The sequence below is a fragment of the Pseudophryne corroboree genome, chromosome 3, assembly GCF_028390025.1.
Source record: "Pseudophryne corroboree isolate aPseCor3 chromosome 3, aPseCor3.hap2, whole genome shotgun sequence".
In the NCBI taxonomy this organism is placed as follows: Eukaryota; Metazoa; Chordata; class Amphibia; order Anura; family Myobatrachidae; genus Pseudophryne; species Pseudophryne corroboree.
In genome coordinates this window covers 115,475,080-115,493,264 of record NC_086446.1, presented here as the reverse complement: position 1 = coordinate 115,493,264, position 18,185 = coordinate 115,475,080, and the positions used below count along the sequence as shown (strand labels likewise).

The window sequence follows — 18,185 nt, the reverse complement described above, 5'->3', positions numbered from 1 at the left end:
TTTATACTGCCAACACCGTTCTGTTGATGCATTCCATTTTCAAATGTATTCATTTATGAACCAGTAGTTAGAAGTAGAAAAGTTCTAACAGAAACCACAAAGCTCATGTACAGCCACACCACACTGGATACGCCCAATCTCATCTGATCTTGGAAGCTAAGCAGTGTTTGTCCTGGTTAGTACTTGGATGGGAGACCACCTGCGAATACAAGGTGCTGTAGATATTTTTATACTGCCAACACCGTTCTGTTGATGCATTCCATTTTCAAATGTATTCATTTATGAACCAGTAGTTAGAAGTAGAAAAGTTCTAACAGAAACCACAAAGCTCATCTACAGCCACACCACACTGGATATGCCCAATCTCATCTGATCTTGGAAGCTAAGCAGTGTTGGGCCTGGTTAGTACTTGGATGGGAGACCACCTGGGAATACAAGGCGCTGTAGATATTTTTATACTGCCAACACCGTTCTGTTGATGCATTCCATTTTCAAACGTTTTCATTTATGAACCAGTAGTTAGAAGTAGAAAAGTTCTAACAGAAACCCCAAAGCTCATCTACAGCCACACCACACTGGATATGCCCAATCTCATCTGATCTTAGAAGCTAAGCAGTGTTGGGCCTGGTTAGTACTTGGATGGGAGACCACCTGGGAATACAAGGTGCTGTAGATATTTTTATACTGCCAACACCGTTCTGTTGATGCATTCCATTTTCAAATGTATTCATTTATGAACCAGTAGTTAGAAGTAGAAAAGTTCTAACAGAAACCACAAAGCTCATCTACAGCTACACCACACTGGATACGCCCAATCTCATCTGATCTTGGAAGCTAAGCAGTGTTGGGCCTGGTTAGTACTTGGATGGGAGACCACCTGTGAATACAAGGTGCTGTAGATATTTTTATACTGCCAACACCGTTCTGTTGATGCATTCCATTTTCAAATGTATTCATTTATGAACCAGTAGTTAGAAGTAGAAAAGTTCTAACAGAAACCACAAAGCTCATGTACAGCCACACCACACTGGATACGCCCAATCTCATCTGATCTTGGAAACTAAGCAGTGTTGGGCCTGGTTAGTACTTGGATGGGAGATCACCTGGGAATACAAGGCGCTGTAGATATTTTTATACTGCCAACACCGTTCTGTTGATGCATTCCATTTTCAAACGTATTCATTTATGAACCAGTAGTTAGAAGTAGAAAAGTTCTAACAGAAACCCCAAAGCTCATCTACAGCCACACCACACTGGATATGCCCAATCTCATCTGATCTTAGAAGCTAAGCAGTGTTGGGCCTGGTTAGTACTTGGATGGGAGACCACCTGGGAATACAAGGTGCTGTAGATATTTTTATACTGCCAACACCGTTCTGTTGATGCATTCCATTTTCAAATGTATTCATTTATGAACCAGTAGTTAGAAGTAGAAAAGTTCTAACAGAAACCACAAAGCTCATCTACAGCCACACCACACTGGATACGCCCAATCTCATCTGATCTTGAAAGCTAAGCAGTGTTGGGCCTGGTTAGTACTTGGATAGGAGACCACCTGGGAATACAAGGTGCTGTAGATATTTTTATACTGCCAACACCGTTCTGTTGATGCATTCCATTTTCAAACGTATTCATTTATGAACCTGTAGTTATAAGTAGAAAAGTTCTAACAGAAACCACAAAGCTCATTTACAGCCACACCACACTGGATACGCCCAATCTCATCTGATCTTGGAAGCTAAGCAGTGTTGGGCCTGGTTAGTACTTGGATGGGAGACCACCTGGGAATACAAGGTACTGTGGATATTTTAATACTGCCAACACCGTTCTGTTGATGCATTCCATTTTCAAACGTATTCATTTATGAACCAGTAGTTAGAAGTAGAAAAGTTCTAACAGAAACCACAAAACTCATCTACAGCCACACCACGATGGATACGCCCAATCTCATCTGATCTTGGAAGCTAAGCAGTGTTGGGCCTGGTTAGTACTTGGATGGGAGACCACCTGGGAATACAAGGTGCTGTAGATATTTTTATACTGCCAACACCATTCTGTTGATGCATTCCATTTTCAAATATATTCATTTATGAACCAGTAGTTAGAAGTAGAAAAGTTCTAACAGAAACCACAAAGCTCATCTACAGCCACACCACACTGGATACGCCCAATCTCATCTGATCTTGGAAGCTAAGCAGTGTTGGGCCTGGTTAGTACTTGGATAGGAGACCACCTGGGAATACAAGGTGCTGTGGATATTTTAATACTGCCAACACCGTTCTGTTGATGCATTCCATTTTCAAACGTATTCATTTATGAACCTGTAGTTATAAGTAGAAAAGTTCTAACAGAAACCACAAAGCTCATTTACAGCCACACCACACTGGATACGCCCAATCTCATCTGATCTTGGAAGCTAATCAGTGTTGGACCTGGTTAGTACTTGGATGGGAGACCACCTGGGAATACAAGGTGCTGTGGATATTTTAATACTGCCAACACCGTTCTGTTGATGCATTCCATTTTCAAACGTATTCATTTATGAACCAGTAGTTAGAAGTAGAAAAGTTCTAACAGAAACCACAAAGCTCATCTACAGCCACACCACATTGGATACGCCCAATCTCATCTGATCTTGGAAGCTAAGCAGTGTTGGGCCTGGTTAGTACTTGGATGGGAGACCACCTGGGAATACAAGGCGCTGTAGATATTTTTATACTGCCAACACCGTTCTGTTGATGCATTCCATTTTCAAACGTTTTCATTTATGAACCAGTAGTTAGAAGTAGAAAAGTTCTAACAGAAACCCCAAAGCTCATCTACAGCCACACCACACTGGATATGCCCAATCTCATCTGATCTTAGAAGCTAAGCAGTGTTTGTCCTGGATAGTACTTGGATGGGAGACCACCTGCGAATACAAGGTGCTGTAGATATTTTTATACTGCCAACACCGTTCTGTTGATGCATTCCATTTTCAAATGTATTCATTTATGAACCAGTAGTTAGAAGTAGAAAAGTTCTAACAGAAACCACAAAGCTCATCTACAGCCACACCACATTGGATACGCCCAATCTCATCTGATCTTGGAAGCTAAGCAGTGTTGGGCCTGGTTAGTACTTGGATGGGAGACCACCTGGGAATACAAGGCGCTGTAGATATTTTTATACTGCCAACACCGTTCTGTTGATGCATTCCATTTTCAAACGTTTTCATTTATGAACCAGTAGTTAGAAGTAGAAAAGTTCTAACAGAAACCCCAAAGCTCATCTACAGCCACACCACACTGGATATGCCCAATCTCATCTGATCTTAGAAGCTAAGCAGTGTTGGGCCTGGTTAGTACTTGGATGGGAGACCACCTGGGAATACAAGGTGCTGTAGATATTTTTATACTGCCAACACCGTTCTGTTGATGCATTCCATTTTCAAACGTATTCATTTATGAACCAGTAGTTAGAAGTAGAAAAGTTCTAACAGAAAACACAAAGCTCATCTACAGCCGCACCACTCTGGATACGCCCAATCTCATCTTGTCTTGGAAGCTAAGCAGTGTTGGGCCTGGTTAGTACTTGGATGGGAGCCCACCTGGGAATACAAGGTGCTGTAGATATTTTTATACTGCCAACACCGTTCTGTTGATGCATTCCATTTTCAAATGTATTCATTTATGAACCAGTAGTTAGAAGTATAAAAGTTCTAACAGAAACCACAAAGCTCATCTACAGCCACACCACACTGGATACGCCCAATCTCATCTGATCTTGGAAACTAAGCAGTGTTGGGCCTGGTTAGTACTTGGATGGTAGACCACCTGGGAATACAAGGCGCTGTAGATATTTTTATACTGCCAACACCGTTCTGTTGATGCATTCCATTTTCAAATGTATTCATTTATGAACCAGTAGTTAGAAGTAGAAAAGTTCTAACAGAAACCACAAAGCTCATCTACAGCCACACCACACTGGATACGCCCAATCTCATCTGATCTTGGAAGCTAAGCAGTGTTGGGCCTGGTTAGTACTTGGATGGGAGACCACCTGTGAATACAAGGTGCTGTAGATATTTTTATACTGCCAACACCGTTCTGTTGATGCATTCCATTTTCAAATGTATTCATTTATGAACCAGTAGTTAGAAGTAGAAAAGTTCTAACAGAAACCACAAAGCTCATGTACAGCCGCACCACACTGGATACGCCCAATCTCATCTGATCTTGGAAGCTAAGCAGTGTTTGTCCTGGTTAGTACTTGGATGGGAGACCACCTGCGAATACAAGGTGCTGTAGATATTTTTATACTGCCAACACCGTTCTGTTGATGCATTCCATTTTCAAATGTATTCATTTATGAACCAGTAGTTAGAAGTAGAAAAGTTCTAACAGAAACCACAAAGCTCATCTACAGCCACACCACACTGGATACGCCCAATCTCATCTGATCTTGGAAGCTAAGCAGTGTTGGGCCTGGTTAGTACTTGGATGGGAGACCACCTGGGAATACAAGGCGCTGTAGATATTTTTATACTGCCAACACCGTTCTGTTGATGCATTCCATTTTCAAACGTTTTCATTTATGAACCAGTAGTTAGAAGTAGAAAAGTTCTAACAGAATCCCCAAAGCTCATCTACAGCCACACCACACTGGATATGCCCAATCTCATCTGATCTTAGAAGCTAAGCAGTGTTGGGCCTGGTTAGTACTTGGATGGGAGACCACCTGGGAATACAAGGTGCTGTAGATATTTTTATACTGCCAACACCGTTCTGTTGATGCATTCCATTTTCAAATGTATTCATTTATGAACCAGTAGTTAGAAGTAGAAAAGTTCTAACAGAAACCACAAAGCTCATCTACAGCTACACCACACTGGATACGCCCAATCTCATCTGATCTTGGAAACTAAGCAGTGTTGGGCCTGGTTAGTACTTGGATGGTAGACCACCTGGGAATACAAGGCGCTGTAGATATTTTTATACTGCCAACACCGTTCTGTTGATGCATTCCATTTTCAAATGTATTCATTTATGAACCAGTAGTTAGAAGTAGAAAAGTTCTAACAGAAACCACAAAGCTCATCTACAGCCACACCACACTGGATACGCCCAATCTCATCTGATCTTGGAAGCTAAGCAGTGTTGGGCCTGGTTAGTACTTGGATGGGAGACCACCTGTGAATACAAGGTGCTGTAGATATTTTTATACTGCCAACACCGTTCTGTTGATGCATTCCATTTTCAAATGTATTCATTTATGAACCAGTAGTTAGAAGTAGAAAAGTTCTAACAGAAACCACAAAGCTCATGTACAGCCACACCACACTGGATACGCCCAATCTCATCTGATCTTGGAAACTAAGCAGTGTTGGGCCTGGTTAGTACTTGGATGGGAGATCACCTGGGAATACAAGGCGCTGTAGATATTTTTATACTGCCAACACCGTTCTGTTGATGCATTCCATTTTCAAACGTATTCATTTATGAACCAGTAGTTAGAAGTAGAAAAGTTCTAACAGAAACTCCAAAGCTCATCTACAGCCACACCACACTGGATATGCCCAATCTCATCTGATCTTAGAAGCTAAGCAGTGTTGGGCCTGGTTAGTACTTGGATGGGAGACCACCTGGGAATACAAGGTGCTGTAGATATTTTTATACTGCCAACACCGTTCTGTTGATGCATTCCATTTTCAAATGTATTCATTTATGAACCAGTAGTTAGAAGTAGAAAAGTTCTAACAGAAACCACAAAGCTCATGTACAGCCACACCACACTGGATACGCCCAATCTCATCTGATCTTGGAAGCTAAGCAGTGTTTGTCCTGGTTAGTACTTGGATGGGAGACCACCTGCGAATACAAGGTGCTGTAGATATTTTTATACTGCCAACACCGTTCTGTTGATGCATTCCATTTTCAAATGTATTCATTTATGAACCAGTAGTTAGAAGTAGAAAAGTTCTAACAGAAACCACAAAGCTCATCTACAGCCACACCACACTGGATACGCCCAATCTCATCTGATCTTGGAAGCTAAGCAGTGTTGGGCCTGGTTAGTACTTGGATGGGAGACCACCTGGGAATACAAGGCGCTGTAGATATTTTTATACTGCCAACACCGTTCTGTTGATGCATTCCATTTTCAAACGTTTTCATTTATGAACCAGTAGTTAGAAGTAGAAAAGTTCTAACAGAAACCCCAAAGCTCATCTACAGCCACACCACACTGGATATGCCCAATCTCATCTGATCTTAGAAGCTAAGCAGTGTTGGGCCTGGTTAGTATTTGGATGGGAGACCACCTGGGAATACAAGGTGCTGTAGATATTTTTATACTGCCAACACCGTTCTGTTGATGCATTCCATTTTCAAATGTATTCATTTATGAACCAGTAGTTAGAAGTAGAAAAGTTCTAACAGAAACCACAAAGCTCATCTACAGCTACACCACACTGGATACGCCCAATCTCATCTGATCTTGGAAACTAAGCAGTGTTGGGCCTGGTTAGTACTTGGATGGTAGACCACCTGGGAATACAAGGCGCTGTAGATATTTTTATACTGCCAACACCGTTCTGTTGATGCATTCCATTTTCAAATGTATTCATTTATGAACCAGTAGTTAGAAGTAGAAAAGTTCTAACAGAAACCACAAAGCTCATCTACAGGCACACCACACTGGATACGCCCAATCTCATCTGATCTTGGAAGCTAAGCAGTGTTGGGCCTGGTTAGTACTTGGATGGGAGACCACCTGTGAATACAAGGTGCTGTAGATATTTTTATACTGCCAACACCGTTCTGTTGATGCATTCCATTTTCAAATGTATTCATTTATGAACCAGTAGTTAGAAGTAGAAAAGTTCTAACAGAAACCACAAAGCTCATGTACAGCCACACCACACTGGATACGCCCAATCTCATCTGATCTTGGAAACTAAGCAGTGTTGGGCCTGGTTAGTACTTGGATGGGAGATCACCTGGGAATACAAGGCGCTGTAGATATTTTTATACTGCCAACACCGTTCTGTTGATGCATTCCATTTTCAAACGTATTCATTTATGAACCAGTAGTTAGAAGTAGAAAAGTTCTAACAGAAACCCCAAAGCTCATCTACAGCCACACCACACTGGATATGCCCAATCTCATCTGATCTTAGAAGCTAAGCAGTGTTGGGCCTGGTTAGTACTTGGATGGGAGACCACCTGGGAATACAAGGTGCTGTAGATATTTTTATACTGCCAACACCGTTCTGTTGATGCATTCCATTTTCAAATGTATTCATTTATGAACCAGTAGTTAGAAGTAGAAAAGTTCTAACAGAAACCACAAAGCTCATCTACAGCCACACCACACTGGATACGCCCAATCTCATCTGATCTTGAAAGCTAAGCAGTGTTGGGCCTGGTTAGTACTTGGATAGGAGACCACCTGGGAATACAAGGTGCTGTAGATATTTTTATACTGCCAACACCGTTCTGTTGATGCATTCCATTTTCAAACGTATTCATTTATGAACCTGTAGTTATAAGTAGAAAAGTTCTAACAGAAACCACAAAGCTCATTTACCGCCACACCACACTGGATACGCCCAATCTCATCTGATCTTGGAAGCTAAGCAGTGTTGGGCCTGGTTAGTACTTGGATGGGAGACCACCTGGGAATACAAGGTGCTGTGGATATTTTAATACTGCCAACACCGTTCTGTTGATGCATTCCATTTTCAAACGTATTCATTTATGAACCAGTAGTTAGAAGTAGAAAAGTTCTAACAGAAACCACAAAGCTCATCTACAGCCACACCACATTGGATACGCCCAATCTCATCTGATCTTGGAAGCTAAGCAGTGTTGGGCCTGGTTAGTACTTGGATGGGAGACCACCTGGGAATACAAGGCGCTGTAGATATTTTTATACTGCCAACACCGTTCTGTTGATGCATTCCATTTTCAAACGTTTTCATTTATGAACCAGTAGTTAGAAGTAGAAAAGTTCTAACAGAAACCCCAAAGCTCATCTACAGCCACACCACACTGGATATGCCCAATCTCATCTGATCTTAGAAGCTAAGCAGTGTTTGTCCTGGATAGTACTTGGATGGGAGACCACCTGCGAATACAAGGTGCTGTAGATATTTTTATACTGCCAACACCGTTCTGTTGATGCATTCCATTTTCAAATGTATTCATTTATGAACCAGTAGTTAGAAGTAGAAAAGTTCTAACAGAAACCACAAAGCTCATCTACAGCCACACCACATTGGATACGCCCAATCTCATCTGATCTTGGAAGCTAAGCAGTGTTGGGCCTGGTTAGTACTTGGATGGGAGACCACCTGGGAATACAAGGCGCTGTAGATATTTTTATACTGCCAACACCGTTCTGTTGATGCATTCCATTTTCAAACGTTTTCATTTATGAACCAGTAGTTAGAAGTAGAAAAGTTCTAACAGAAACCCCAAAGCTCATCTACAGCCACACCACACTGGATATGCCCAATCTCATCTGATCTTAGAAGCTAAGCAGTGTTGGGCCTGGTTAGTACTTGGATGGGAGACCACCTGGGAATACAAGGTGCTGTAGATATTTTTATACTGCCAACACCGTTCTGTTGATGCATTCCATTTTCAAACGTATTCATTTATGAACCAGTAGTTAGAAGTAGAAAAGTTCTAACAGAAAACACAAAGCTCATCTACAGCCGCACCACTCTGGATACGCCCAATCTCATCTTGTCTTGGAAGCTAAGCAGTGTTGGGCCTGGTTAGTACTTGGATGGGAGCCCACCTGGGAATACAAGGTGCTGTAGATATTTTTATACTGCCAACACCGTTCTGTTGATGCATTCCATTTTCAAATGTATTCATTTATGAACCAGTAGTTAGAAGTATAAAAGTTCTAACAGAAACCACAAAGCTCATCTACAGCCACACCACACTGGATACGCCCAATCTCATCTGATCTTGGAAACTAAGCAGTGTTGGGCCTGGTTAGTACTTGGATGGTAGACCACCTGGGAATACAAGGCGCTGTAGATATTTTTATACTGCCAACACCGTTCTGTTGATGCATTCCATTTTCAAATGTATTCATTTATGAACCAGTAGTTAGAAGTAGAAAAGTTCTAACAGAAACCACAAAGCTCATCTACAGCCACACCACACTGGATACGCCCAATCTCATCTGATCTTGGAAGCTAAGCAGTGTTGGGCCTGGTTAGTACTTGGATGGGAGACCACCTGTGAATACAAGGTGCTGTAGATATTTTTATACTGCCAACACCGTTCTGTTGATGCATTCCATTTTCAAATGTATTCATTTATGAACCAGTAGTTAGAAGTAGAAAAGTTCTAACAGAAACCACAAAGCTCATGTACAGCCGCACCACACTGGATACGCCCAATCTCATCTGATCTTGGAAGCTAAGCAGTGTTTGTCCTGGTTAGTACTTGGATGGGAGACCACCTGCGAATACAAGGTGCTGTAGATATTTTTATACTGCCAACACCGTTCTGTTGATGCATTCCATTTTCAAATGTATTCATTTATGAACCAGTAGTTAGAAGTAGAAAAGTTCTAACAGAAACCACAAAGCTCATCTACAGCCACACCACACTGGATACGCCCAATCTCATCTGATCTTGGAAGCTAAGCAGTGTTGGGCCTGGTTAGTACTTGGATGGGAGACCACCTGGGAATACAAGGCGCTGTAGATATTTTTATACTGCCAACACCGTTCTGTTGATGCATTCCATTTTCAAACGTTTTCATTTATGAACCAGTAGTTAGAAGTAGAAAAGTTCTAACAGAATCCCCAAAGCTCATCTACAGCCACACCACACTGGATATGCCCAATCTCATCTGATCTTAGAAGCTAAGCAGTGTTGGGCCTGGTTAGTACTTGGATGGGAGACCACCTGGGAATACAAGGTGCTGTAGATATTTTTATACTGCCAACACCGTTCTGTTGATGCATTCCATTTTCAAATGTATTCATTTATGAACCAGTAGTTAGAAGTAGAAAAGTTCTAACAGAAACCACAAAGCTCATCTACAGCTACACCACACTGGATACGCCCAATCTCATCTGATCTTGGAAACTAAGCAGTGTTGGGCCTGGTTAGTACTTGGATGGTAGACCACCTGGGAATACAAGGCGCTGTAGATATTTTTATACTGCCAACACCGTTCTGTTGATGCATTCCATTTTCAAATGTATTCATTTATGAACCAGTAGTTAGAAGTAGAAAAGTTCTAACAGAAACCACAAAGCTCATCTACAGCCACACCACACTGGATACGCCCAATCTCATCTGATCTTGGAAGCTAAGCAGTGTTGGGCCTGGTTAGTACTTGGATGGGAGACCACCTGTGAATACAAGGTGCTGTAGATATTTTTATACTGCCAACACCGTTCTGTTGATGCATTCCATTTTCAAATGTATTCATTTATGAACCAGTAGTTAGAAGTAGAAAAGTTCTAACAGAAACCACAAAGCTCATGTACAGCCACACCACACTGGATACGCCCAATCTCATCTGATCTTGGAAACTAAGCAGTGTTGGGCCTGGTTAGTACTTGGATGGGAGATCACCTGGGAATACAAGGCGCTGTAGATATTTTTATACTGCCAACACCGTTCTGTTGATGCATTCCATTTTCAAACGTATTCATTTATGAACCAGTAGTTAGAAGTAGAAAAGTTCTAACAGAAACTCCAAAGCTCATCTACAGCCACACCACACTGGATATGCCCAATCTCATCTGATCTTAGAAGCTAAGCAGTGTTGGGCCTGGTTAGTACTTGGATGGGAGACCACCTGGGAATACAAGGTGCTGTAGATATTTTTATACTGCCAACACCGTTCTGTTGATGCATTCCATTTTCAAATGTATTCATTTATGAACCAGTAGTTAGAAGTAGAAAAGTTCTAACAGAAACCACAAAGCTCATGTACAGCCACACCACACTGGATACGCCCAATCTCATCTGATCTTGGAAGCTAAGCAGTGTTTGTCCTGGTTAGTACTTGGATGGGAGACCACCTGCGAATACAAGGTGCTGTAGATATTTTTATACTGCCAACACCGTTCTGTTGATGCATTCCATTTTCAAATGTATTCATTTATGAACCAGTAGTTAGAAGTAGAAAAGTTCTAACAGAAACCACAAAGCTCATCTACAGCCACACCACACTGGATACGCCCAATCTCATCTGATCTTGGAAGCTAAGCAGTGTTGGGCCTGGTTAGTACTTGGATGGGAGACCACCTGGGAATACAAGGCGCTGTAGATATTTTTATACTGCCAACACCGTTCTGTTGATGCATTCCATTTTCAAACGTTTTCATTTATGAACCAGTAGTTAGAAGTAGAAAAGTTCTAACAGAAACCCCAAAGCTCATCTACAGCCACACCACACTGGATATGCCCAATCTCATCTGATCTTAGAAGCTAAGCAGTGTTGGGCCTGGTTAGTACTTGGATGGGAGACCACCTGGGAATACAAGGTGCTGTAGATATTTTTATACTGCCAACACCGTTCTGTTGATGCATTCCATTTTCAAATGTATTCATTTATGAACCAGTAGTTAGAAGTAGAAAAGTTCTAACAGAAACCACAAAGCTCATCTACAGCTACACCACACTGGATACGCCCAATCTCATCTGATCTTGGAAACTAAGCAGTGTTGGGCCTGGTTAGTACTTGGATGGTAGACCACCTGGGAATACAAGGCGCTGTAGATATTTTTATACTGCCAACACCGTTCTGTTGATGCATTCCATTTTCAAATGTATTCATTTATGAACCAGTAGTTAGAAGTAGAAAAGTTCTAACAGAAACCACAAAGCTCATCTACAGCCACACCACACTGGATACGCCCAATCTCATCTGATCTTGGAAGCTAAGCAGTGTTGGGCCTGGTTAGTACTTGGATGGGAGACCACCTGTGAATACAAGGTGCTGTAGATATTTTTATACTGCCAACACCGTTCTGTTGATGCATTCCATTTTCAAATGTATTCATTTATGAACCAGTAGTTAGAAGTAGAAAAGTTCTAACAGAAACCACAAAGCTCATGTACAGCCACACCACACTGGATACGCCCAATCTCATCTGATCTTGGAAACTAAGCAGTGTTGGGCCTGGTTAGTACTTGGATGGGAGATCACCTGGGAATACAAGGCGCTGTAGATATTTTTATACTGCCAACACCGTTCTGTTGATGCATTCCATTTTCAAACGTATTCATTTATGAACCAGTAGTTAGAAGTAGAAAAGTTCTAACAGAAACCCTAAAGCTCATCTACAGCCACACCACACTGGATATGCCCAATCTCATCTGATCTTAGAAGCTAAGCAGTGTTGGGCCTGGTTAGTACTTGGATGGGAGACCACCTGGGAATACAAGGTGCTGTAGATATTTTTATACTGCCAACACCGTTCTGTTGATGCATTCCATTTTCAAATGTATTCATTTATGAACCAGTAGTTAGAAGTAGAAAAGTTCTAACAGAAACCACAAAGCTCATCTACAGCCACACCACACTGGATACGCCCAATCTCATCTGATCTTGAAAGCTAAGCAGTGTTGGGTCTGGTTAGTACTTGGATAGGAGACCACCTGGGAATACAAGGTGCTGTAGATATTTTTATACTGCCAACACCGTTCTGTTGATGCATTCCATTTTCAAACGTATTCATTTATGAACCAGTAGTTATAAGTAGAAAAGTTCTAACAGAAACCACAAAGCTCATTTACCGCCACACCACACTGGATACGCCCAATCTCATCTGATCTTGGAAGCTAAGCAGTGTTGGGCCTGGTTAGTACTTGGATGGGAGACCACCTGGGAATACAAGGTGCTGTGGATATTTTAATACTGCCAACACCGTTCTGTTGATGCATTCCATTTTCAAACGTATTCATTTATGAACCAGTAGTTAGAAGTAGAAAAGTTCTAACAGAAACCACAAAACTCCTCTACAGCAACACCACGATGGATACGCCCAATCTCATCTGATCTTGGAAGCTAAGCAGTGTTGGGCCTGGTTAGTACTTGGATGGGAGACCACCTGGGAATACAAGGTGCTGTAGATATTTTTATACTGCCAACACCATTCTGTTGATGCATTCCATTTTCAAATATATTCATTTATGAACCAGTAGTTAGAAGTAGAAAAGTTCTAACAGAAACCACAAAGCTCATCTACAGCCACACCACACTGGATACGCCCAATCTCATCTGATCTTGGAAGCTAAGCAGTGTTGGGCCTGGTTAGTACTTGGATAGGAGACCACCTGGGAATACAAGGTGCTGTGGATATTTTAATACTGCCAACACCGTTCTGTTGATGCATTCCATTTTCAAACGTATTCATTTATGAACCTGTAGTTATAAGTAGAAAAGTTCTAACAGAAACCACAAAGCTCATTTACAGCCACACCACACTGGATACGCCCAATCTCATCTGATCTTGGAAGCTAATCAGTGTTGGACCTGGTTAGTACTTGGATGGGAGACCACCTGGGAATACAAGGTGCTGTGGATATTTTAATACTGCCAACACCGTTCTGTTGATGCATTCCATTTTCAAACGTATTCATTTATGAACCAGTAGTTAGAAGTAGAAAAGTTCTAACAGAAACCACAAAGCTCATCTACAGCCACACCACATTGGATACGCCCAATCTCATCTGATCTTGGAAGCTAAGCAGTGTTGGGCCTGGTTAGTACTTGGATGGGAGACCACCTGGGAATACAAGGTGCTGTAGATATTTTTATACTGCCAACACTGTTCTGTTGATGCATTCCATTTTCAAACGTATTCATTTATGAACCAGTAGTTAGAAGTAGAAAAGTTCTAACAGAAACCACAAAGCTCATCTACAGCCATACCACACTGGATACGCCCAATCTCATCTGATCTTGGAAGCTAAGCAGTGTTGGGCCTGGTTAGTACTTGGATGAGAGCCCACCTGGGAATACAAGGTGCTGTAGATATTTTTATACTGCCAACACCGTTCTGTTGATGCATTCCATTTTCAAACTTATTTATTTATGAATCAGTAGTTAGAAGTATAAAAGTTCTAACAGAAACCACAAAGCTCATCTACGGCCACACCACTCTGGATACGCCCAATCTCATCTGGTCTTGGAAGCTAAGCAGTGTTGGGCCTGGTTAGTACTTGGATGGGAGCACACCTGGGAATACAAGGTGCTGTAGATATTTTTATACTGCCAACACCGTTCTGTTGATGCATTCCATTTTCAAACGTACTCATTTATGAACCAGTAGTTAGAAGTAGAAAAGTTCTAACAGAAACCACAAAACTCATCTACAGCCACACCACACTGGATACGCCCAATCTCACCTGATCTTGGAAGCTAAGCAGTGTTGGGCCTGGTTAGTACTTGGATGGGAGACCACCTGGGTATACAAGGTGCTGTAGATATTTTTATACTGCCAAAACCGTTCTGTTGATGCATTGCATTTTCAAACGTATTCATTTATGAACCAGTAGTTAGAAGTAGAAAAGTTCTAACAGAAACCACAAAGCGCATCTACAGCCACACCACATTGGATACGCCCAATCTCTTCTGATCTTGGAAGCTAAGCAGTATTGGGCCTGGTTAGTTCTTGGATGGGAGACCACCTGGGAATACAAGGTGCTGTAGATATTTTTATACTGCCAACACCGTTCTGTTGATGCATTCCATTTTCAAACGTATTCATTTATGAACCTGTAGTTAGAAGTAGAAAAGTTCTAACAGAAACCACAAAGCTCATCTACAGCCACACAACTCTGGATACGCCCAATCTCATCTGGTCTTGGAAGCTAAGCAGTGTTGGGCCTGGTTAGTACTTGGATGGGAGCCCACCTGGGAATACAAGGTGCTGTAGATATTTTTATACTGCCAACACCGTTCTGTTGATGCATTCCATTTTCAAATGTATTCATTTATGAACCAGTAGTTAGAAGTAGAAAAGTTCTAACAGAAACCACAAAGCTCATCTACAGCCACACCACACTGGATACGCCCAATCTCATCTGATCTTGGAAACTAAGCAGTGTTGGGCCTGGTTAGTACTTGGATGGGAGACCACCTGGGAATACAAGGCGCTGTAGATATTTTTATACTGCCAACACCGTTCTGTTGATGCATTCCATTTTCAAATGTATTCATTTATGAACCAGTAGTTAGAAGTAGAAAAGTTCTAACAGAAACCACAAAGCTCATCTACAGCCACACCACACTGGATACGCCCAATCTCATCTGATCTTGGAAGCTAAGCAGTGTTGGGCCTGGTTAGTACTTGGATGGGAGACCACCTGTGAATACAAGGTGCTGTAGATATTTTTATACTGCCAACACCGTTCTGTTGATGCATTCCATTTTCAAATGTATTCATTTATGAACCAGTAGTTAGAAGTAGAAAAGTTCTAACAGAAACCACAAAGCTCATCTACAGCCACACCACACTGGATACGCCCAATCTCATCTGATCTTGGAAACTAAGCAGTGTTGGGCCTGGTTAGTACTTGGATGGGAGACCACCTGGGAATACAAGGCGTTGTAGATATTTTTATACTGCCAACACCGTTCTGTTAATGCATTCCATTTTCAAACGTATTCATTTATGAACCAGTAGTTAGAAGTAGAGATGAGCGCCGGAAATTTTTCGGGTTTTGTGTTTTGGTTTTGGGTTCGGTTCCGCGGCCGTGTTTTGGGTTCGAACGCGTTTTGGCAAAACCTCACCGAATTTTTTTTGTCGGATTCGGGTGTGTTTTGGATTCGGGTGTTTTTTTCCAAAAAACCTAAAAAACAGCTTAAATCATAGAATTTGGCGGTCATTTTGATCCCAAAGTATTATTAACCTCAAAAACCATAATTTCCACTCATTTTCAGTCTATTCTGAATACCTCACACCTCACAATATTATTTTTAGTCCTAAAATTTGCACCGAGGTCGCTGTGTGAGTAAGATAAGCGACCCTAGTGGCCGACACAAACACCGGGCCCATATTGGAGTGGCACTGCAGTGTCACGCAGGATGGCCCTTCCAAAAAACCCTCCCCAAACAGCACATGACGCAAAGAAAAAAAGAGGCGCAATGAGGTAGCTGTGTGAGTAAGATTAGCGACCCTAGTGGCCGACACAAACACCGGGCCCATCTAGGAGTGGCACTGCAGTGTCACGCAGGATGTCCCTTCCAAAAAACCCTCCCCAAACAGCACATGACGCAAAGAAAAAAAGAGGCGCAATGAGGTAGCTGTGTGAGTAAGATAAGCGACCCTAGTGGCCGACACAAACACCGGGCCCATCTAGGAGTGTCACTGCAGTGTCACGCAGGATGTCCCTTCCAAAAAACCCTCCCCAAACAGCACATGACGCAAAGAAAAAAAGAGGCGCAATGAGGTAGCTGTGTGAGTAAGATAAGCGACCCTAGTGGCCGACACAAACACCGGGCCCATCTAGGAGTGGCACTGCAGTGTCACGCAGGATGTCCCTTCCAAAAAACCCTCCCCAAACAGCACATGACGCAAAGAAAAAGAAAAGAAAAAAGAGGTGCAAGATGGAATTGTCCTTGGGCCCTCCCACCCACCCTTATGTTGTATAAACAAAACAGGACATGCACACTTTAACCAACCCATCATTTCAGTGACAGGGTCTGCCACACGACTGTGACTGATATGACGGGTTGGTTTGGACCCCCCCCAAAAAAGAAGCAATTAATCTCTCCTTGCACAAACTGGCTCTACAGAGGCAAGATGTCCACCTCATCATCACCCTCCGATATATCACCATGTACATCCCCCTCCTCACAGATTATCAATTCGTCCCCACTGGAATCCACCATCTCAGCTCCCTGTGTACTTTGTGGAGGCAATTGCTGCTGGTCAATGTCTCCGCGGAGGAATTGATTATAATTAATTTTAATGAACATCATCTTCTCCACATTTTCTGGATGTAACCTCGTACGCCGATTGCTGACAAGGTGAGCGGCGGCACTAAACACTCTTTCGGAGTACACACTTGTGGGAGGGCAACTTAGGTAGAATAAAGCCAGTTTGTGCAAGGGCCTCCAAATTGCCTCTTTTTCCTGCCAGTATAAGTACGGACTGTGTGACGTGCCTACTTGGATGCGGTCACTCATATAATCCTCCACCATTCTATCAATGTTGAGAGAATCATATGCAGTGACAGTAGACGACATGTCCGTAATCGTTGTCAGGTCCTTCAGTCCGGACCAGATGTCAGCATCAGCAGTCGCTCCAGACTGCCCTGCATCACCGCCAGCGGGTGGGCTCGGAATTCTGAGCCTTTTCCTCGCACCCCCAGTTGCGGGAGAATGTGAAGGAGGAGATGTTGACAGGTCGCGTTCCGCTTGACTTGACAATTTTGTCACCAGCAGGTCTTTCAACCCCAGCAGACTTGTGTCTGCTGGAAAGAGAGATCCAAGGTAGGCTTTAAATCTAGGATCGAGCACGGTGGCCAAAATGTAGTGCTCTGATTTCAACAGATTGACCACCCGTGAATCCTTGTTAAGCGAATTAAGGGCTCCATCCACAAGTCCCACATGCCTAGCGGAATCGCTCCGTGTTAGCTCCTCCTTCAATGTCTCCAGCTTCTTCTGCAAAAGCCTGATGAGGGGAATGACCTGACTCAGGCTGGCAGTGTCTGAACTGACTTCACGTGTGGCAAGTTCAAAGGGCATCAGAACCTTGCACAACGTTGAAATCATTCTCCACTGCGCTTGAGACAGGTGCATTCCACCTACTATATCATGCTCAATTGTATAGGCTTGAATGGCCTTTTGCTGCTCCTCCAACCTCTGAAGCATATAGAGGGTTGAATTCCACCTCGTTACCACTTCTTGCTTCAGATGATGGCAGGGCAGGTTCAGTAGTTTTTGGTGGTGCTCCAGTCTTCTGTACGTGGTGCCTGTACGCCGAAAGTGTCCCGCAATTCTTCTGGCCACCGACAGCATCTCTTGCACGCCCCTGTCGTTTTTTTAAAAATTCTGCACCACCAAATTCAAGGTATGTGCAAAACATGGGACGTGCTGGAATTTGCCCATATTTAATGCACACACAATATTGCTGGCGTTGTCCGATGCCACAAATCCACAGGAGAGTCCAATTGGGGTAAGCCATTCCGCGATGATCTTCCTCA

The 18,185-nt window shown here is 42.6% G+C and overlaps 43 non-coding genes and 26 pseudogenes across 43 annotated transcripts; all 69 read left to right on the top strand.

The window, feature by feature from the left end:
• The first annotated feature begins 105 nt into the window (after positions 1–105).
• On the top strand, positions 106–224 carry LOC134893744 (5S ribosomal RNA; annotated as a pseudogene).
• Positions 225–331: 107 nt separating this feature from the next.
• On the top strand, positions 332–450 carry LOC135064162 (5S ribosomal RNA). The gene has a single exon (XR_010250474.1). It is a non-coding gene; the product is annotated as a 5S ribosomal RNA (ribosomal RNA).
• Positions 451–557: 107 nt separating this feature from the next.
• On the top strand, positions 558–676 carry LOC135069332 (5S ribosomal RNA). Its single transcript, XR_010255515.1, has one exon. It is a non-coding gene; the product is annotated as a 5S ribosomal RNA (ribosomal RNA).
• Positions 677–783: 107 nt separating this feature from the next.
• Positions 784–902, top strand: LOC135063754 (5S ribosomal RNA). The gene has a single exon (XR_010250077.1). It is a non-coding gene; the product is annotated as a 5S ribosomal RNA (ribosomal RNA).
• Positions 903–1,009: 107 nt separating this feature from the next.
• On the top strand, positions 1,010–1,128 carry LOC134892390 (5S ribosomal RNA; annotated as a pseudogene).
• Positions 1,129–1,235: 107 nt separating this feature from the next.
• Positions 1,236–1,354, top strand: LOC135069331 (5S ribosomal RNA). Its single transcript, XR_010255514.1, has one exon. It is a non-coding gene; the product is annotated as a 5S ribosomal RNA (ribosomal RNA).
• A 107-nt stretch (positions 1,355–1,461) lies between these two features.
• On the top strand, positions 1,462–1,580 carry LOC135070346 (5S ribosomal RNA). Its single transcript, XR_010256514.1, has one exon. It is a non-coding gene; the product is annotated as a 5S ribosomal RNA (ribosomal RNA).
• A 107-nt stretch (positions 1,581–1,687) lies between these two features.
• On the top strand, positions 1,688–1,806 carry LOC135068921 (5S ribosomal RNA). Its single transcript, XR_010255112.1, has one exon. It is a non-coding gene; the product is annotated as a 5S ribosomal RNA (ribosomal RNA).
• A 107-nt stretch (positions 1,807–1,913) lies between these two features.
• Positions 1,914–2,032, top strand: LOC135066843 (5S ribosomal RNA). The gene has a single exon (XR_010253081.1). It is a non-coding gene; the product is annotated as a 5S ribosomal RNA (ribosomal RNA).
• Positions 2,033–2,139: 107 nt separating this feature from the next.
• Positions 2,140–2,258, top strand: LOC135068261 (5S ribosomal RNA). Its single transcript, XR_010254465.1, has one exon. It is a non-coding gene; the product is annotated as a 5S ribosomal RNA (ribosomal RNA).
• A 107-nt stretch (positions 2,259–2,365) lies between these two features.
• Positions 2,366–2,484, top strand: LOC134886874 (5S ribosomal RNA). The gene has a single exon (XR_010170950.1). It is a non-coding gene; the product is annotated as a 5S ribosomal RNA (ribosomal RNA).
• Positions 2,485–2,591: 107 nt separating this feature from the next.
• Positions 2,592–2,710, top strand: LOC135063316 (5S ribosomal RNA). The gene has a single exon (XR_010249651.1). It is a non-coding gene; the product is annotated as a 5S ribosomal RNA (ribosomal RNA).
• A 107-nt stretch (positions 2,711–2,817) lies between these two features.
• On the top strand, positions 2,818–2,936 carry LOC134895187 (5S ribosomal RNA; annotated as a pseudogene).
• Positions 2,937–3,043: 107 nt separating this feature from the next.
• Positions 3,044–3,162, top strand: LOC135063315 (5S ribosomal RNA). Its single transcript, XR_010249650.1, has one exon. It is a non-coding gene; the product is annotated as a 5S ribosomal RNA (ribosomal RNA).
• Positions 3,163–3,269: 107 nt separating this feature from the next.
• LOC135069330 (5S ribosomal RNA) lies at positions 3,270–3,388 on the top strand. The gene has a single exon (XR_010255513.1). It is a non-coding gene; the product is annotated as a 5S ribosomal RNA (ribosomal RNA).
• Positions 3,389–3,495: 107 nt separating this feature from the next.
• Positions 3,496–3,614, top strand: LOC134894690 (5S ribosomal RNA; annotated as a pseudogene).
• A 107-nt stretch (positions 3,615–3,721) lies between these two features.
• On the top strand, positions 3,722–3,840 carry LOC134887749 (5S ribosomal RNA; annotated as a pseudogene).
• Positions 3,841–3,947: 107 nt separating this feature from the next.
• On the top strand, positions 3,948–4,066 carry LOC135060202 (5S ribosomal RNA). The gene has a single exon (XR_010246594.1). It is a non-coding gene; the product is annotated as a 5S ribosomal RNA (ribosomal RNA).
• Positions 4,067–4,173: 107 nt separating this feature from the next.
• LOC134895210 (5S ribosomal RNA) lies at positions 4,174–4,292 on the top strand (annotated as a pseudogene).
• Positions 4,293–4,399: 107 nt separating this feature from the next.
• Positions 4,400–4,518, top strand: LOC135059274 (5S ribosomal RNA). The gene has a single exon (XR_010245684.1). It is a non-coding gene; the product is annotated as a 5S ribosomal RNA (ribosomal RNA).
• Positions 4,519–4,625: 107 nt separating this feature from the next.
• On the top strand, positions 4,626–4,744 carry LOC135069329 (5S ribosomal RNA). The gene has a single exon (XR_010255512.1). It is a non-coding gene; the product is annotated as a 5S ribosomal RNA (ribosomal RNA).
• A 107-nt stretch (positions 4,745–4,851) lies between these two features.
• Positions 4,852–4,970, top strand: LOC134890041 (5S ribosomal RNA; annotated as a pseudogene).
• A 107-nt stretch (positions 4,971–5,077) lies between these two features.
• On the top strand, positions 5,078–5,196 carry LOC135060200 (5S ribosomal RNA). Its single transcript, XR_010246592.1, has one exon. It is a non-coding gene; the product is annotated as a 5S ribosomal RNA (ribosomal RNA).
• A 107-nt stretch (positions 5,197–5,303) lies between these two features.
• LOC134892389 (5S ribosomal RNA) lies at positions 5,304–5,422 on the top strand (annotated as a pseudogene).
• Positions 5,423–5,529: 107 nt separating this feature from the next.
• Positions 5,530–5,648, top strand: LOC135069327 (5S ribosomal RNA). The gene has a single exon (XR_010255510.1). It is a non-coding gene; the product is annotated as a 5S ribosomal RNA (ribosomal RNA).
• A 107-nt stretch (positions 5,649–5,755) lies between these two features.
• Positions 5,756–5,874, top strand: LOC134893743 (5S ribosomal RNA; annotated as a pseudogene).
• Positions 5,875–5,981: 107 nt separating this feature from the next.
• On the top strand, positions 5,982–6,100 carry LOC135059273 (5S ribosomal RNA). Its single transcript, XR_010245683.1, has one exon. It is a non-coding gene; the product is annotated as a 5S ribosomal RNA (ribosomal RNA).
• Positions 6,101–6,207: 107 nt separating this feature from the next.
• Positions 6,208–6,326, top strand: LOC134887928 (5S ribosomal RNA; annotated as a pseudogene).
• A 107-nt stretch (positions 6,327–6,433) lies between these two features.
• On the top strand, positions 6,434–6,552 carry LOC134890040 (5S ribosomal RNA; annotated as a pseudogene).
• Positions 6,553–6,659: 107 nt separating this feature from the next.
• Positions 6,660–6,778, top strand: LOC135069446 (5S ribosomal RNA). The gene has a single exon (XR_010255626.1). It is a non-coding gene; the product is annotated as a 5S ribosomal RNA (ribosomal RNA).
• A 107-nt stretch (positions 6,779–6,885) lies between these two features.
• Positions 6,886–7,004, top strand: LOC134892388 (5S ribosomal RNA; annotated as a pseudogene).
• A 107-nt stretch (positions 7,005–7,111) lies between these two features.
• LOC135069326 (5S ribosomal RNA) lies at positions 7,112–7,230 on the top strand. The gene has a single exon (XR_010255509.1). It is a non-coding gene; the product is annotated as a 5S ribosomal RNA (ribosomal RNA).
• A 107-nt stretch (positions 7,231–7,337) lies between these two features.
• Positions 7,338–7,456, top strand: LOC135070344 (5S ribosomal RNA). The gene has a single exon (XR_010256512.1). It is a non-coding gene; the product is annotated as a 5S ribosomal RNA (ribosomal RNA).
• A 107-nt stretch (positions 7,457–7,563) lies between these two features.
• Positions 7,564–7,682, top strand: LOC134885342 (5S ribosomal RNA). The gene has a single exon (XR_010169458.1). It is a non-coding gene; the product is annotated as a 5S ribosomal RNA (ribosomal RNA).
• Positions 7,683–7,789: 107 nt separating this feature from the next.
• Positions 7,790–7,908, top strand: LOC135063314 (5S ribosomal RNA). Its single transcript, XR_010249649.1, has one exon. It is a non-coding gene; the product is annotated as a 5S ribosomal RNA (ribosomal RNA).
• Positions 7,909–8,015: 107 nt separating this feature from the next.
• LOC134895186 (5S ribosomal RNA) lies at positions 8,016–8,134 on the top strand (annotated as a pseudogene).
• Positions 8,135–8,241: 107 nt separating this feature from the next.
• LOC135063312 (5S ribosomal RNA) lies at positions 8,242–8,360 on the top strand. Its single transcript, XR_010249647.1, has one exon. It is a non-coding gene; the product is annotated as a 5S ribosomal RNA (ribosomal RNA).
• A 107-nt stretch (positions 8,361–8,467) lies between these two features.
• LOC135069325 (5S ribosomal RNA) lies at positions 8,468–8,586 on the top strand. Its single transcript, XR_010255508.1, has one exon. It is a non-coding gene; the product is annotated as a 5S ribosomal RNA (ribosomal RNA).
• Positions 8,587–8,693: 107 nt separating this feature from the next.
• On the top strand, positions 8,694–8,812 carry LOC134894689 (5S ribosomal RNA; annotated as a pseudogene).
• Positions 8,813–8,919: 107 nt separating this feature from the next.
• Positions 8,920–9,038, top strand: LOC134887748 (5S ribosomal RNA; annotated as a pseudogene).
• A 107-nt stretch (positions 9,039–9,145) lies between these two features.
• LOC135060199 (5S ribosomal RNA) lies at positions 9,146–9,264 on the top strand. The gene has a single exon (XR_010246591.1). It is a non-coding gene; the product is annotated as a 5S ribosomal RNA (ribosomal RNA).
• A 107-nt stretch (positions 9,265–9,371) lies between these two features.
• On the top strand, positions 9,372–9,490 carry LOC134895209 (5S ribosomal RNA; annotated as a pseudogene).
• Positions 9,491–9,597: 107 nt separating this feature from the next.
• On the top strand, positions 9,598–9,716 carry LOC135059272 (5S ribosomal RNA). The gene has a single exon (XR_010245682.1). It is a non-coding gene; the product is annotated as a 5S ribosomal RNA (ribosomal RNA).
• Positions 9,717–9,823: 107 nt separating this feature from the next.
• Positions 9,824–9,942, top strand: LOC135069324 (5S ribosomal RNA). Its single transcript, XR_010255507.1, has one exon. It is a non-coding gene; the product is annotated as a 5S ribosomal RNA (ribosomal RNA).
• A 107-nt stretch (positions 9,943–10,049) lies between these two features.
• On the top strand, positions 10,050–10,168 carry LOC134890039 (5S ribosomal RNA; annotated as a pseudogene).
• Positions 10,169–10,275: 107 nt separating this feature from the next.
• Positions 10,276–10,394, top strand: LOC135060198 (5S ribosomal RNA). The gene has a single exon (XR_010246590.1). It is a non-coding gene; the product is annotated as a 5S ribosomal RNA (ribosomal RNA).
• A 107-nt stretch (positions 10,395–10,501) lies between these two features.
• On the top strand, positions 10,502–10,620 carry LOC134892387 (5S ribosomal RNA; annotated as a pseudogene).
• Positions 10,621–10,727: 107 nt separating this feature from the next.
• On the top strand, positions 10,728–10,846 carry LOC135069323 (5S ribosomal RNA). Its single transcript, XR_010255506.1, has one exon. It is a non-coding gene; the product is annotated as a 5S ribosomal RNA (ribosomal RNA).
• A 107-nt stretch (positions 10,847–10,953) lies between these two features.
• On the top strand, positions 10,954–11,072 carry LOC134893741 (5S ribosomal RNA; annotated as a pseudogene).
• A 107-nt stretch (positions 11,073–11,179) lies between these two features.
• LOC135059271 (5S ribosomal RNA) lies at positions 11,180–11,298 on the top strand. The gene has a single exon (XR_010245681.1). It is a non-coding gene; the product is annotated as a 5S ribosomal RNA (ribosomal RNA).
• A 107-nt stretch (positions 11,299–11,405) lies between these two features.
• Positions 11,406–11,524, top strand: LOC135069321 (5S ribosomal RNA). The gene has a single exon (XR_010255504.1). It is a non-coding gene; the product is annotated as a 5S ribosomal RNA (ribosomal RNA).
• Positions 11,525–11,631: 107 nt separating this feature from the next.
• LOC134890038 (5S ribosomal RNA) lies at positions 11,632–11,750 on the top strand (annotated as a pseudogene).
• Positions 11,751–11,857: 107 nt separating this feature from the next.
• Positions 11,858–11,976, top strand: LOC135060197 (5S ribosomal RNA). The gene has a single exon (XR_010246589.1). It is a non-coding gene; the product is annotated as a 5S ribosomal RNA (ribosomal RNA).
• Positions 11,977–12,083: 107 nt separating this feature from the next.
• Positions 12,084–12,202, top strand: LOC134892386 (5S ribosomal RNA; annotated as a pseudogene).
• Positions 12,203–12,309: 107 nt separating this feature from the next.
• LOC135069320 (5S ribosomal RNA) lies at positions 12,310–12,428 on the top strand. Its single transcript, XR_010255503.1, has one exon. It is a non-coding gene; the product is annotated as a 5S ribosomal RNA (ribosomal RNA).
• Positions 12,429–12,535: 107 nt separating this feature from the next.
• LOC134888709 (5S ribosomal RNA) lies at positions 12,536–12,654 on the top strand (annotated as a pseudogene).
• Positions 12,655–12,761: 107 nt separating this feature from the next.
• LOC134885340 (5S ribosomal RNA) lies at positions 12,762–12,880 on the top strand. The gene has a single exon (XR_010169456.1). It is a non-coding gene; the product is annotated as a 5S ribosomal RNA (ribosomal RNA).
• Positions 12,881–12,987: 107 nt separating this feature from the next.
• LOC134889316 (5S ribosomal RNA) lies at positions 12,988–13,106 on the top strand (annotated as a pseudogene).
• A 107-nt stretch (positions 13,107–13,213) lies between these two features.
• On the top strand, positions 13,214–13,332 carry LOC135068260 (5S ribosomal RNA). The gene has a single exon (XR_010254464.1). It is a non-coding gene; the product is annotated as a 5S ribosomal RNA (ribosomal RNA).
• A 107-nt stretch (positions 13,333–13,439) lies between these two features.
• Positions 13,440–13,558, top strand: LOC134886873 (5S ribosomal RNA). The gene has a single exon (XR_010170949.1). It is a non-coding gene; the product is annotated as a 5S ribosomal RNA (ribosomal RNA).
• Positions 13,559–13,665: 107 nt separating this feature from the next.
• LOC134902264 (5S ribosomal RNA) lies at positions 13,666–13,784 on the top strand. Its single transcript, XR_010175732.1, has one exon. It is a non-coding gene; the product is annotated as a 5S ribosomal RNA (ribosomal RNA).
• Positions 13,785–13,891: 107 nt separating this feature from the next.
• On the top strand, positions 13,892–14,010 carry LOC135067001 (5S ribosomal RNA). The gene has a single exon (XR_010253231.1). It is a non-coding gene; the product is annotated as a 5S ribosomal RNA (ribosomal RNA).
• A 107-nt stretch (positions 14,011–14,117) lies between these two features.
• LOC134891798 (5S ribosomal RNA) lies at positions 14,118–14,236 on the top strand (annotated as a pseudogene).
• Positions 14,237–14,343: 107 nt separating this feature from the next.
• Positions 14,344–14,462, top strand: LOC134885251 (5S ribosomal RNA). The gene has a single exon (XR_010169369.1). It is a non-coding gene; the product is annotated as a 5S ribosomal RNA (ribosomal RNA).
• Positions 14,463–14,569: 107 nt separating this feature from the next.
• On the top strand, positions 14,570–14,688 carry LOC134891732 (5S ribosomal RNA; annotated as a pseudogene).
• A 107-nt stretch (positions 14,689–14,795) lies between these two features.
• On the top strand, positions 14,796–14,914 carry LOC134892063 (5S ribosomal RNA; annotated as a pseudogene).
• A 107-nt stretch (positions 14,915–15,021) lies between these two features.
• On the top strand, positions 15,022–15,140 carry LOC135069495 (5S ribosomal RNA). Its single transcript, XR_010255675.1, has one exon. It is a non-coding gene; the product is annotated as a 5S ribosomal RNA (ribosomal RNA).
• Positions 15,141–15,247: 107 nt separating this feature from the next.
• LOC135060196 (5S ribosomal RNA) lies at positions 15,248–15,366 on the top strand. The gene has a single exon (XR_010246588.1). It is a non-coding gene; the product is annotated as a 5S ribosomal RNA (ribosomal RNA).
• A 107-nt stretch (positions 15,367–15,473) lies between these two features.
• On the top strand, positions 15,474–15,592 carry LOC134886350 (5S ribosomal RNA). The gene has a single exon (XR_010170435.1). It is a non-coding gene; the product is annotated as a 5S ribosomal RNA (ribosomal RNA).
• The last annotated feature ends 2,593 nt before the right edge of the window (positions 15,593–18,185 follow it).